Source organism: Notamacropus eugenii, chromosome 2 (genome assembly GCF_028372415.1).
Source record: "Notamacropus eugenii isolate mMacEug1 chromosome 2, mMacEug1.pri_v2, whole genome shotgun sequence".
In the NCBI taxonomy this organism is placed as follows: domain Eukaryota; kingdom Metazoa; phylum Chordata; class Mammalia; order Diprotodontia; family Macropodidae; genus Notamacropus; species Notamacropus eugenii.
This window is the reverse complement of record NC_092873.1, coordinates 256,629,486-256,645,220: the sequence shown is the minus strand read 5'-3', so window position 1 is coordinate 256,645,220 and position 15,735 is coordinate 256,629,486. Positions and strand designations below refer to the sequence as shown.

General features: G+C 35.8%; 1 protein-coding gene and 1 pseudogene across 1 annotated transcript in view; both read left to right on the top strand.

Annotated features, from left to right (window-relative positions):
- The window catches only part of PRKN (parkin RBR E3 ubiquitin protein ligase), a 1,884,374-nt gene that overhangs the window by 89,171 nt on the left and 1,779,468 nt on the right, over positions 1–15,735 (top strand). The window lies entirely within an intron of this gene.
- The window catches only part of LOC140530428 (14-3-3 protein epsilon pseudogene), a 127,825-nt pseudogene that overhangs the window by 74,669 nt on the left and 37,421 nt on the right, over positions 1–15,735 (top strand).

Genomic DNA, 15,735 nt, shown 5'->3' with positions numbered 1-15,735 from the left:
GAATTCCTTTAAAATTTTTCAATAAATGTCACAAATCAGAATGCCAAACTTTAAAATAATAATCAAGAAATTTAGAAGGCCAATGAATATTTTTCTTACAACAGCATAAAAGGGAAATATCATTTATTATAAAAAGTAATTCACATTTTTAAGATGGAAAATGTACATAAGTATATTTTGTAGGCTTCCAGAGTCTACATAATTCTTTTTATAAGCTGGAAAATAGTTTGAGTTAAGTAATGAAAATATGTATTCATTAAATATTTTATTTCTTTTAATTTTATATTCAAATCTATTATCTCTTGATCATACAAAGATTACTGATGGATAACCCATTGTTACACTGATATCCTTTTAGGATGTCAGGAGAAATCAAGAAAGGCTTCCAGAAATTTAGTTTGCCCTCCACCATGGCAAACTTATTGGATGTCATGAATAAGATGTACATGATAGGTCCGGGATGGATGAGTTATTGTCTGCACTGATAAAAAGAATAACCACATAGATGATGTCACAAATCCATTTTCTAATCAATTATAAACAGATTGAATTTAGAATCTTCTTTCATGATATAAAATATGCTACAAAGGGTATGGAATGTTCATATAATGGTCTGAAACCTATAAAATCTCAAAATCTGCACATTTTTCTATATCCTAAAAAGATTATCAGTTGAAGAAACAACAATACTTTAGTTTGGAGAAGACTTTAGTCCATGTAATTGCAACATGTTAATCTTGTATCATATTAATTGATCTTATACTGTCTTTCATGCCTGTATTCATTCATTCAACATTTATTGAAGTTCTACTTTCTTGAAAGCATTGTTTTAGACAATAGGGGAACGTGTGTGTGTGTGTGTGTGTGTGTGTGTGTGTGTGTGTGTATGAATGACGTGGTCCTACCCTCATGGGGTTCACAGTCTAACAAAGAGATAAAATTGAAGCAAATAATTATGATAATAGACATTATATAATAATAGCCATAGAGAGTTAAAAAACACATAATAACAGAGGTAGTTATTTAACTCAATAATTAAATTAGAAAAAATTTTTTGAGTTGTACTTTAAAGGTTTAGTGTGAATCTGATAAAGAGGGGTAAGGACATTTTAACCAAAGCGAATAGCGTACACAAAGACTCTAAGGCCAGAAACATATGGTGCATTGAGAGGATCATATATTCAGATCACAAAAATATATGTGGAAAGAAGCTTTATTAGATGAATTTCATAGAATTTAATGCAGATAAGTAAAAAGTTTTATACTTTGGTTTAGTATATTGATTTGAGAACTACAAGAATGGAGAGAGCCCTGGCTCACTAATTTATGTGGAAAAAAATCTGATGATTTTATGGAACTGAAGGTCAATATAAGTCAACAGTGTGACATGATAACCAAAATAATTTATGTGACCTTATGCAGGAATAAAAGAGGTGTCAGTGTCCAGAATAGGGGAAGTTATAACCCTTTAATTTAAAGAATTATATTCAGTTCTAAGGTACTACATTATTGGAAAGGTATTTGTGAAGTGAAGTATGCCCCTAGACAAAGCTTTAATAAATATCAGGAAAGGAACCTGGGATTGAGGGTAGGCTTACCTCTGATGATCATCTGGAATGATCATCTGGGAGTGTCCTATTTTGTCTAATGATTTTTACCAACTAGATGCTAATTTGGTAATGGAGCTGATCCAGGGACACTAAGAAGGAATTCTGATATTATGCTCCCTTCACCTACCCCATGCTTTACTACTGACATCTCTGCACTTGCAGATGGGATTTGTATGCACCAACTCTCTTTCTTAGTAGTGATGATAGATGAGTCCTGGGCATCAGCAAGATATGGAAAAAAGGACTGACTGCACCTGACACCTATGTACAAAAGAGCTGAGAACAGACGCTTATGCATCAGTGGCCCCAACCCAACTCTGGATTTTTAGGTCATCTTGCCTCAATCATGGATGAATATATGTGTGTGTGTGTGTGTGTGTGTGTGTGTGTGTGTGTGTGTGTGTGTGTGTGTGTGTGTAAGAAATGATGGAGGAGAATGGATCTTTTCCAGGCCTCATGTATGTAGTTCAGGGGGAGATATGGAATCTTATTTGACTCCACATTCCTTGCAGATGTGACTCTGGCTCTGGTCTCATCTTTGTGTTTTACTCACTAGGATAGCTTCTTAGAACAGAGGTCACATCCTAGAAGACTTGACCATTTCAACCCCAGAACCCCTACTCAGGGACCTTGAGGTTCTGATAGGTATACATCTCATGCAGTCACCTATATCAGGCATGCTCTTGTCATACTTCAGTTTACTTTGCCTCTTTGCTTCTTGTCTGTAGTCCCCAATCTCCTTGTCAACTATATTGCTGCCCATTCTAAAAACCATACAGTGAATGACTTAGTTCTTTCACCTCCAGCACTTTTACTCTGCATTTCTTGCAGCACTTCTTTCTCTACCTACTGACTGTGCTGCAACAGCAACAAAAATAACAAATATATAATCATAAAGAATTATGTGAAATAATAAAGCAATAATAAAGAAAATAATTATCATGAGACCCCATTGTAGAACGCAGCTAAAGTAGTTTGTAGGGAGTAATTAATATCTCACAACATCTAAATCAATAAATTAGGTAAATAGAATGCTAATGAATTTAAGGTGCAACTAAAATTAACTAAAACAAATGTATCCGTGTAATTCCTAAACAAGCAAAAATAGAAATCCTGAAAAGTAAAGTAAAACTTTCTTAAAATTAAAAAGAAAATGGCTACTGAAATGATGAACAAAATTATGAACAGATTTCTTTGAGGAAAAAAAATACAACTACAATAAAATGGACAATCCAGTGACCAATTTTACTAAAAAAGAGAAAGGGAAACTAAATTATCAAAAAACCCAAAAACCCAAACCAAACAAACCTGAGAAGAAAAAAATAACAGCAAGTGCAAACTGATTAAAGTTATCAGAAATAGTTATTTTCATTTATATTTTATATGCAAACAATGCTAAATATGGAAAGGAAATAGATGAACATTATCAAAAAATTAAAATAGCCAAATTTGCCTAACATAAAAATCAGAATCTGTACAACTCAGTCCCAGGAAGTAAAAGTGAACATGTTGTAAATGAGCTTGGGTAGGGAAGGAGGAGAAACCAGATCCATACAGGGTCTTAAGAGAATTTAAATAGACATTTAAAGAACATTAATATCTTTACTAAACAATCTGTTTACAAAATAGAGGAAGAAGAAACATTTCTAAATTTCTTCAATATAGTTTTGATACCTGAACTAGGAAATAATAAAGTAGGAAACTTCTAGGTCAATTTAAATATAAAATAATATAGGAAACATTAGCCAAGAGACTGATTGCTTCTCTTATTATTTTGTTATAATTCAAAAAATTCTGACTGCTAAACAATAAGCAGAAAATAACACAAAGAGGAGGTCCCTATCCCTATATATCTTATCATACTGCATAGATTCAATAAAACAAAAGAAACAACGGTTTCAGTGAGGTAGCAGGATATAAAATAGACTCATATAATAATTAGCCTTTCTGTATGTATATATATATATATATATATGTATGTACACACACACATATATATACATATTCACACACACTATATATATATATATACACATATATATACACACACACATATATACATATACACTCACATATGTAAAACAAACTCTAAGAGAAACTGAGAAAAGCCTTTCAAAATAATTTTAAAATACTTGGCATTTAAATTAAAAGGTGAATTCAGGAATAAATACACAGATTTATAATCACACAACTGTAGAAAAATAATAGAAATAATGGAAGAAGTAGATGCTGAAGTAGAAGTAGATGCATTATCTGATCTCAATATTCTATTAAATAGTCGTCAAAATTATCTTGCACTAGTTCCAAAATTGCCACATATTTCAATGGAACTGTTTAGATGAGCAAAACATAGAAGTAAACAAATAATACTCAATGTTTAATTAACTGTAGAAGAGAAAATACTGGGATAAGGGATCCCATTTATTTAATAAGACCTGCTTAGAAAACCAGAAAGCAGTTTGGTAGAAGGGAGCATCTTATGTTGTGTAACAAATAAGCATAAACTATTAGCAACCATACTAAAAATTTTCCAAGTCATGCAAAGAAATCCATGCAAATCCATGTAAAATAAAAAAAGTTCAATGTCTTACCTCGGACACATCAAATTGACTCAAAAGATGAAAATCAGAAATAGTTTTGGGAAAATCTTGAAAAATGGTAGCAAAATTAAATAATAATAAGTAAAGTTGAAACAAAATAGTTGAGGAAATTTGGAAAATTATGGTATATGAATATAAAGAAATATCGTGATACCGTAATAGACAAATGTAAGGAATTTGCATAAATCTGGGAAAATCTGTATGACTCAATGAAAAACAAAGAAAGAACCACAAAGAACAATATCCAGAATAGCTAAAATAATGTGAATGACAGAAGAACAGCAGAACTCAGATTAGGTAATGTTGAAGCACTCCTGGATCCTCTTAGGGAATAGGAAATGGGGATAGAAGGAAGAACATCAAAGTGGCAGACACATTGGCCTGCTTTTCTTGACTTTTTTATTTTTTAAAAAGAGAGAAGGTTTTGGGGTGGAGATAGCATACCAAAATGTGATTGTGATGTAAAAAAAAATATTTTTATACAGGTATTTTTTTTAAAAGAGGGAGACCTGCTTAGCTTTGAGAAGATAAATTAGGGATACATAGCAGTTGTCTTTAAACTATTTGAATGATTGTCACATGGAAGTAGGATTAGATTTTGTTTTTCTTCTTGGCCTTAGAAATCATAATTGGGATAAAGAGGTGACAGTTACAAAGAGGCAAATTGTATGTAGCTTGATATAAAGAAAAACTTTCAATTAGAATTGTCCAGAAGTGGAAAATATTGCCAATGGGGTGAATGGGCTTATGCAAGTGACTACTCTTAAATTTGTTAGGGATATTGTAAAAAGGTTTGTTGTTGCTATTACTGTTGTTCAGAAATAGAGGTTAGACTTATTAGAATTAGACCTTAGAATTATTAGACTCTTCTTGGATATATTAAAGTGGTTTTAAATACTTATTGAGGGGCGGAGCCAAGATGGCGAAGTAGAAAGACGCACATACACATAGCTCCGAACACACAAACCACAGAACGGCTACAGGGGACCAAGCCAGGGCGAATTCTGCACCCAGAGACCACGGAGTATTGGAGCGAGGGAGATATCTGCTCCGGACAGACCTGCGGACCTCTCGCGGGGGGTCCTTCGCGCCGTGGACTGGGCGCCGGGACGGGGAGCGGAGTGCGGCCCTGCCGCGGCCGTGACACTGAGGGGAGGAGATCCGAGAGGGCTACGGGGACGGGATCTCCAGCGGCCACGCGGGTCCCCCCACCCACAGAGGGACCTGCAAACCTCTCGCAAAAGGTCTGTCGTGCTGCAGACGTGGAGCCCAGCCCGGACCTGCAGGCGCAGTGGCGGTGGCCGCGATCCGAGAGGCACAGATCTGAGAGGGCTCCGGAGGCGGGATCTTCAGCAGCGGCATGGACCCCCCCACCAACAGGTGACTGACGGGGGTGGGTGAGAGAATCTCTTTGGCGGGTTGAGAGGGGAGTGGGGTGCCCCCATGGCTCGGGCCCCCCCCCGGGAGGTGGGGGCTGAGATGCGGCTGCGGACGGGGGCTCCCCAAACGGGCAGGAGCCTGGATCCATTGTGGAAGGTCTGTGCATAAACCCCCAGAGGGAACTGTGCCTGAGAGGCGGCCCCGCCCCTGACCACCTGAACTTAATTCTCACACTGAATAGCAGCCCTGCCCCCGCCAAAAATCCTAAGGCGGGAAGCAGCATTTGAATCTCAGTCCCCAAACGCTGGCTGGGAGGACCAGGAGGCGAGGTGGGTGTGAGGAGAACATTCAGAGGTCAGGCCACTGGTTGGAGAAAATGCCAAGAAAAGGGAAAAGAAATAAAACTATTGAAGGGTACTTTCTCGGAGAAAAGACACTTCCTCCCTTCCTTTCTGATGGGGAGGAACAATGCTTGCCATCAGGCAAAGACACAGAAATCAAGGATTCTGTGTCCCAGCCCACCCAATGGGCTCGGGCCATGGAAGAGCTCAAGAGGAATTTTGAAAATCAAGTTAGAGAGGTGGAGGAAAGACTGGGAAGGGAAATGAGAGGGATGAGGGAGAAGCATGAAAAGCAGATCAGCTCCCTGCTAAAGGAGAACCAAAAAAATCTTGAAGAAATTGGCACCTTGAGAACTAGCCTAACTCAGCTTGCAAGGGAGGTGCAAGGGGCCAATGAGGAGAAGAATGCTTTCAAAAGCAGAATTAACGAAATGGAAAAGGAGATTCAAAAGCTCACTGAAGAAAATAGATCTTTCAAAACTGGAATGGTACGGATGGACGCTAAGGACTTTTCGAGAAAGACAGATATCTCAGAACATACCACGCAGATTCGAAAAATGGAAGATAATGTGAAATATCTTATTGGAAAAACAACTGACCTGGAAAATAGAATCAGGAGAGACAATGTAAAAATTCTGGGACTACCTGAAAACCATGATCAAAAGAAGAGCCTAGACATCATCTTCCATGAAATTATCAAGGAAAACTGCCCTGAGATTCTAGAACCAGAAGGCAAAATAAATATTCAAGGAATCCACAGAACACCGCATGAAAGAGATCCAAAAAGAGAAACTCCTAGGAGCATTGTGGCCAAATTCCAGAATTCCCAGGTGAAAGAGAAAATATTGCAAGCAGCTAGAAAGAAACAATTCAAGTATTGTGGAAATACAATCAGGATAGCACAAGATCTGGCACCCTCTACATTGAGGGATAGAAGGGAATGGAATAGGATATTCCAGAAGTCAAAGGAACTAGGACTGAAGCCAAGAATCACCTACCCAGCAAAACTGAGTATAATACTTCAGGAGAAAAAATGGTCTTTCAATGAAATAGAAGACTTTCAAATTTTCCTGATGAAAAGACCAGAGCTGGAAAGAAAATTTGACTTTCTAACACAAGAATGAAGAGAACCATGAAAAGGTGAACAGCAAAGAGAAATCATAAGGGACTTACTAAAGTTGAACTGTTTACATTCCTACATGGAAAGACAATATTTGTAACTCTTGAAACATTTCAGCATCTGGGCACTGGGTGGGAGTACACACACACACACACATGCACACACGCACACATACACACAGACAGAGTGCACAGAGTGAATTGAAGAGGATGGGATCATATATTAAAAAAAATGAAATCAAGCAGTGAGAGAGAAATATTGGGAGGAGAAAGGGAGAAGTTATATGGGGCAAATTATCTCTCATAAAAGGGCAAGCAAAAGACTTATTAGTGGTGGGATAAAGAGGGGAGGCAAGAGAAAAACATGACGTCTACTCTCATCACATTCCACTAAAGGAAAGAATATAATGCACACTCATTTTGATAGGAAAACCTATCTCATAATACAGGAGAGTGGGAGACAGGGGCACAAGCAGGGTGGGGGGGAGGATGGAGGGGAGGGCATGGGGAGGAGAATGCAATACGAGGTCGACACTCATGGGGAGGGAAAGGACCGTAAGAAAATAGAAGTAAAGGGGGACAGGATAGGATGGAGGGAAATATAGTTAGTCCTATACAACACAACTAGTATGGAAATCATTTGCAAAACTAAACAGATATGGCCTATATTGAATTGCCTGTCTTTCAAGGGGAAGGGGTGGAGAGGGAGGGAGCTAAGGAGGTTGGAACTCAAAGTGTTAGGACCAAATGTAATGTTCTTACCACTGGGTAACAAGAAATACAGGTTAAGGGGTCAAGAAAGCTATCTGGTCCTACAGGACAAAAGAGAAGACGGAGACAAGGGCAGGGAGGGAGGATAGAGGAGAGAGCAGATAGGTCACAGGGGCAATTAAAAAGCTCGGGTTTGGGGGGGGGAGGGGATAAAAGGGGAGAAAATTTGTAACCCAAAATTGTGTGAAAATGTTAAAAATTAATAAAAAAATAAATAAAAAAATAAATAAATACTTATTGAAATATCAGTTATTTAATAATTATCTTTGTTTTAACTTTTTCTACTTAAACTATAATTTTCTGTAATAAGATAGTTATTAGGATTATTGTGAAGCACAAACTAATTGAAAAGGTTAGTTTTGACATCCAAACAATAGACTGACCATGATAACATTAACATTTATAAAAATGAGTTGAACACTGACAGAGTAATATTTGCTATGAAATAGAATTCACAATTAAAATGGTTAGTCTTAAACTCAGTCCAAAGAAACTTGAGTAAAAATGAAGTACCAAAAAGACCTTGTTATAAATAGTGTTTTCATGTTTAAGGGGGTTCTATGACATGGACCCCGAGGACAGCATTATAACTAGGTTCTAGTATACTAAATTGCTGTTAATGAATAATTAAGGGTCAGTTTACACTTCACTCACTGTAGTTAGCTCACCATCTTTTTTATTGGTTTGCAATTCATATTTTGTCTAGATGAATAATCAGAAGCCAAAAGGGGAGGAAGTGCCACATGGTATTACAGTTACTGATGACCCTAAATCTGCTTCTTGTTTTCTTTACATCTATTCTGTGTTTTCAAAGACCTTTTTTAAAGTAGTTGAATCTTTCCTTTCAGAGATTGAACTGCAAAGAAGCTTTTGCAATTCCCTTGCTTTCTATTATATCCATAAAATTAAAATTGTTGTCCCAGGGCCTGTAACTTTAGGAAAATTTCTTTGGGAGTAGATTAAATATGAAAGCTCACTAATTGTGTAGAAAATAGACTTCACTTTACTTGCCAGTAAATACAGATTAATATGTACCACCCTAAAAATTAAAGGGAAGATTACTATTTTCTTCAGGGTAACAGAGTCACAAAGCATGTCTAGAACCTTCAAATATTCTCCAGTCACTAGGCATCATTTCTGGGTGGCATATGTTTGTTCTTCTAAGAGGTAAAATGGGAAAAAGAATATATCCAGAGAGACGTATGGTAGAATGGAAAAAAAGGGGTCCTTGAAACCAGGCTAGGTTTTAACGTATACCAACTGGGTGACCTGTCAGTTCACAACCTCTTGGTGATCTGTGTTGCTCTGTTAAGTTTCAGAGAAAGGCCTGCATTGAATTGGGCAATGGAGTTTTCTCACCTGGGAGTTTTGTACGTCAAAGAATTTGCAGTCCCTTTCCATTGATAAAAATATACTCTAGACACTTAAATAATCCAGAAGAGTTTTCAATTTTCTTAAGCTCATATTCTTGAGTATCTGTGCTAAATTTCCCAGGAAATGCTACTATTTTCTGTCACATTAAATTATTTTTAAAAAACTGTATTTTTGTTAATTATTTGAAATATTTCTATTTCTCTTAAGAAAGTAGAGTTAATAGTTTTCAGTTTGAGCAGAAACAGATACCTGAGAACAAAGTTATGGATAAAAGTTTAAGAATTACCTTGGCAGGGGGCGGAACCAATATGGCAGAGAGAAGATAGGAAGCTGCTTGAGCTCTCCCCAGTTTTCTTAGGAAACTGTTAAATCAAGCCTCTAAAAGACTTAAGGAGTGACAGAATCCATAAAAAGAAGTGAAACAATTTTCCAGCCCAAGATAGCTTAGAAGAAATTGAGGAAAAGTCTGTCTCACTTGGGTAAAAGGGTAACCCAGTGCAGGCAAACCAGGGAGAGGCTCTTAGACACAGCACAGATCAGCAACCAAGGCCCTGTGATTCTGGCTCAGCAGGTCAGCTGTGAGGCCTCTAGCCTCAGTACAGAAGGCAAACTGTCAGGCTCATAACTCAGGACACAACAGGTGCGATGAGGCTAGTGGACTAGCATCAGACACAGAGGCCCTGATGCAGAAAGTCGGTGACCAGGCCTCTGGCCCCCAGTGCATGAAGTTTGGGACAGTGTCCTCTGTACCCCAGATGTAGAGCTCAACTTTTAACAGTGAGCAAAACACAGAAAGAGCCCTAATGAAAGGAAACAGGGAAGATCAAAATACAAACTCAGAAGAGGACAACAATGTCAAAAGGTTACATATTAAGCCTCAAATGGGAATGTGAATTGATGTCAAGCTCAAAAAGTCCTAGTAGAAGAACTCAAAAAGGATTTTAAAAATCAACTAAGAGAGGTAGAACAGAAATTGGGAAAAGAAATGAGAGTTATGCAAGAAAATTATGAAAAAAGAGCCAATAGCTTGGAAAAGGAAGCACAAAAATTGACTGAAGAAAACAACTCCTTTAAAGGTACAATTGGCCAAATGGAAAAGGAGTTACAAAAGCTAACTGAAGAAAATAATTCCTCAAAAATTAGGATTGGGCAAGTGGAAGCTAAGAACTCTAAGACATTAAGAATCAGTCAAACAATATCAAAAGAATGAAACAAAAAAGTAAATGTAAAATACCTCATTAGAAAATGGCTAAAATTGATCCAGGAGATATAATTTAAAAATTATTGGATTACCTAAGAGCCAAGATCAAAAAAAGATCCTGGAAAGGATCATTATCTTTCAAGAAATTATCAAGGAAAACTGCTCTGATATCCTAGAAATAGAGATTGAAAGAATCCCCTGATCACCTCTTGAAAAAGATTCCAAAATAAAAACTCCAAGGAATATTGTGGCCAAATTCCAAAACTGGCAGGTCAAGGAGAAAATAGTGCAGGCAGCCAGAAAGAAAAAGTTAAAATATCAAGGAACCACAATCAAGATTACACAGGATAGCAACTTCTACATTAAAGGATCAGAGAGCTTGGAATATGATATTCTAGAAGGCAAAAGAGCTTGGATTACAACTAAAAATCAGCTCCCCAGCCAAATTGAGCATAATCTTTCAGGGAAAAGAAAAGGATATTCAGTGAAATAGGGGACTTTCTGGTGAAAAGACCGGAGCTGAGCAGAAAATTTGATCTTTAATTCCTAGACTCAAGAGAAATATAAAAAGGTAAAAAGGAAAGAAAAAAATCCATGGTATTCAATAAGGTTAAACTGTTTGCATCCCTATGTGGGGAACTTAAGAACTGTATCTCTGTTATGGCAGTTAGATGGGGTATATTTAGAGGATGTGGGTATAAGACTTTGATGTGATGATAAAAAAAATGTAAGAGGTAAGGAAAGGATTGTATTTGAAGAAGAGGAAAAGGGGAGGTAGAATGGAGTAAATTACATCATACAAAGAAGCATGATGGACCTATTAAAATAAAGGGAAAGAAGAGTCAGTGAGCATTGTCTGAATCTTACTCTTACTGGATTTGGTTCTGAAAGGGTATTCTCTCTCACAGACACTCAGTTGGTTAGAGAAATATGTCTTACCCTATAGGGAAGTAGAAGAGGAAAGAGAAAGGAGGGGAGATGTGATAGAAGGTAGGACATATTGGGGAAGATTGTGGTCAAAAGCAAAACACTTGTGAGGAGGGATGGGGTGATGGTAGAGAGAAAAGTATAAAAAAGAAGAAAAATAGGATGGAGGGAAATACACAGTAATCACAACTGTGAATGTGAATGGGATGAATTTACCATTAAAATGGAACCCTACAATTTATTGTTTACAAGAAACACATTTGAAGCAGAGAGATACACACAGAGTAAATGTAAGGGTCTGAAACAAAATATATTATAGTTCAGCTGAAGTAAAAAATAAAAAAAAGCAGGAGTAGCACTCCTGATTTCAGACAAAGCAAAAGCAAAATACATCTAATTAAAAGAGAGTAGGAAAGAAACTGCATCTTGCTTCCATAGACGATAAAGTATTATCAATATTAAACATATATGCAGCAAGTGGAATAGCATTCAGATTCTTTTTTATTAATTTATTTGTTTTCGATTTTCTACAATCCCTTCCTTAAGTCTTAGATTTTCTCCCACCTTTCCCCCTCCCTCTCCAAGGAAGCATGCAATCTTATATGGGTTCTACTCATACATTCTTTTTAATCACATTTTCACATTAGCCATGTCGCATATATGAATTAAAATGAATGGGAGAAACCATGAGAAAAACCCAAACAAAATGAAACAAAACACAAGAGAAAATAATCTGCTTCATCCTGCAATCCAATTCCATAGTTTATTCTCTGGATGTGAAAGACATTCTGCCTCAAGAGTCATTTAGGAATGTTTTAGGTCCTTGCATTGCTGTGAAGGGCTAAGTCTATCAAAAAAATTCCTTGTACACTGTTGTTGTTACTGTGTACAGTGATCTGGTTTTGCTCCTTTCACACAACATCAGTTCATGTAAGTTCTTCCAGGCCTCTCTGAAGTTTTCCTGTTCATCATTTCTTATAGCACAATAGTATTTCAGTATATCCATGTACCATAACTTGTTCGACCATTCCCCAGTTAATGGGCATCCCCTCGATTTTGAGTTCTTGGCCATCGCAAAGAGAGCTGCTATAAATATTTTTGTACATGTGGGGCCCTTTCCCATTTTTATGATCTCTTTGGGATACAGTCCTGGAAGCAATATTGCTGGGTCAAAGGGTATGCACATTTTTGTAGTGCTTTGGGCATAGTTCCAAATTGCTCTCCAGAATAGTTGGATTAGCTCACAGCCCCAGCAACAATGAATTAGTGTAGCATCCAAATGCTTAAAAGAAAAGTTAAGTGCATTAAAGGAAGAAATAGAAAGCAAAACTATATTAGTGGAGGGACTTCAACCTCCCCCTCTCAGAACTAGATAAATCTAACCACAAAACAAATAAGAAATAAATTAAGGAGGTGAATAGAATTCTAGAAAAATTAGATATGATAGAGTTATGGAGAGAATTGAATAAAGATAGAAGGGAATATTTAATATAAATTGCCTATATATTGGGGTACACAACCTCACAATCAAATGCAGAAAGGCAGAAATGTTAAATGCATCCTTTTCAGATCATGATGCAATAAAAATTACATGTAATTAAAGGTCATGGGAAGATAGATAAAAAATTAATTAGAAAGTAAGTTAGTCTTAAAGAATGAGTGTGTAAAAAATAAACAATAGAAGCAATCAATAATTTCATCAAAGAAAATGACAATGACAGTGATGAGACAACATATTAAAATTTATGGGATGCAGCTAAAGCAGTATTTAGGGGAAATTTTATATCTCTAAATGCTTACATGAATAAAATAAAGTAAATCAGTGAATTGGGAATGTAATTTTAAAAGCTAGAAAAGGAAAAAATTTAAAAAATCCTCAACCAATTAGAAATTCTGAAAATCAAAGGATAGATTAAGCAAAATTGAAAGTAAGAAAACTTTTGAACTGAGAAAATTAAAAGTTGTTTTTATGAAAAAACCCAATAAAATAGATTTTGGTTAATTTGATTAAAAGAAAGAAGAAAAGCAAATTACCAGTGTGAAAAATGAAAAGGATGAATTGTCACCACTGAACAGGAAATTAAAGCAATAATTAGGAGCTATTTTGCCCAACTATAAGCTAATCTAAGTGAAATGGGTATTTACAAAAATATAAATTAAGATTGAGTAGAGGAAATAAAATATTTAAATAAATAGGTACACAAGATACAGTAGTGATTATAGTAGTCTACTGTTTGATAAACTGTAAGACTCCAGCTTCTAGAATAAGAATTCACTATTTGACAAAAACGGCTGCGAGAACTGGAATATAGTAAGGCAGAAACTATAAATATAGGTACACAAGGCATAGTAGTAAATGGTTATAGTAATCTACTGTTTGATAAATCCAAAGACTCCAGTTTCTAGGATAAAAATTCATTATTTAACAAAAACTGCTGGGAAAACTGGAAAACAGTATGACAGAAACTAGGCATAGACCAATATCTTACACTGTATACCAAATTAAGGTCAAAATGTATACATGATTTCGATGTAAGATTTAAATACTATATCCAAACTAGGAGAAAAGGTTCTGTGCAAACAAAGCCACTGCATCCAAGATTAGAAGGGAAGCAGAAAGCTGGGAAACCTTTTTTTACAGCCAGTGTTTCTGATAAAGGTCTTATTCTCAAATATACAGAGAATTGAGTCAAATTTATAAGCATACAAGTCATTCCTCAGTTGATAAAAGGTCAATGGATATGAATAGGTACTTTTCAGATGAAGAAATAAAAGCTATCTGTAGACATACAGATGTCCTAAATCATTATTGTTCAAAGAAATACAAATTAAAACAACTCTGAGGTACCACCTCACACTTATCAGATTGGCTAATATGATAGAAAAGGAAAATGATAAATATTGGAGAACATGTGGGGAAATTGGGACACTGGTGCACTTTGGGTGTTGCAAACTGTTCCAACCATCCTGGAGAAAAATTTGGAGCTATGCCTAAAGAGCAATCAGACTATGCATACCTTTTAATCCAGCAATACAGTTACTAGGTCTGTATTCCAAAAAGATCATAAAAAGGGAAAAGGACCCACATGTACAAAAATATTTATAGCAGTTCTTTTAGTGGTGGCAAAGAATTAGAAAGTGAGGTAATACCCATCAATTGGGGAAGGTTGAATAAGTTGTAGTATAGGAATTTCATGGAATGCTATTGTGAAAAAAAATGATGAGCATGTAGATTTCAGAAAAACCAGGAAAGACTTAAGTCACCTGATGCTTAGTGAAATCAACAGAACCAGAACATTTTACTCAGTTATAGCAACTGTGATTGGCTTAGCTCTTCTCAGTAGTACAGTGAATCCAGGATAATTCCAAAAGTCTCACAAAGGAAAATGCTATTCATGTCCAGAGAAATAACCATGGAGTCTGAATGTAGATCAAAACATACTTTATTTTTTTGGTGGCTTTTCTCTTTTGTTCCATTGCTTTTTTCACAGCATGAATAATGTGGAAATATGTTTACATAATGCCACATGTATGACTTGTATCACATTGCTTGTCATTTTGGGGAGGGGGAAAGGAGAAAAAAATTTGAAATTCAAAATCTTATTAAATATAAACTTGGAAACTTATCTTTACATGTAATTGAGAAAAAATAAAATATTTATCAGAAATAAATAAAAACAGACAATTGAAAAAAAGAATCACATATTTGTTCAACAAAGTTTGGAAGAGCTTGGTGATGTAATCTTTTATATTCATATGGGACGTTATATTAGCCCAGTTCTTAAAAATTAAATTGTTATGTAGCAAATACTGAGTATATTCTGTTGCTTTTACTTATCACCTCTTCTATGACTGATAATTATGTCAAATGTCCAGTTTTAAAAAAATATTTAAAAATAAACTTTAATATGCTAGCTGCATATAAGATTTTAAAATTTAGGACATTTACAACATTTGTCTAACTCCTCACCCCTTCACAAGATGTACTTTCATGTAAATAAGAATCAAGAGACTGTATTCTAGTCCTTGATTTGTCACTCTTCAGCTGTGTGATTTTAGAGCTAAATCTCCCTTTATTTCTTTTTTAATCTCTAAAATTAATACCATAATGCAGTCCTTAGGTATGTCACAAGGTCACTATATCAAACCACAAAAGTGCTTTGGGAAAGGAAAATGCTATAAAAATAGAAAATACTGTTCTAAGAGGAATTTTAAGCACTTAGTAGGAATTCAGTAAATATTTGTTGAGTAAGTTATTGGGGAACTTTGTCCAATATTCTCTTTTTTTATTTTTCCATAAATGTTATTAGTTATGAAATCCTGTTGTATATACTACTCCATTAAAGCCTTTGAATTACTAAGGTATTTTAGTGAATTCTTAACCTCCTTTCAAATGGTCTACTTAAAACTTT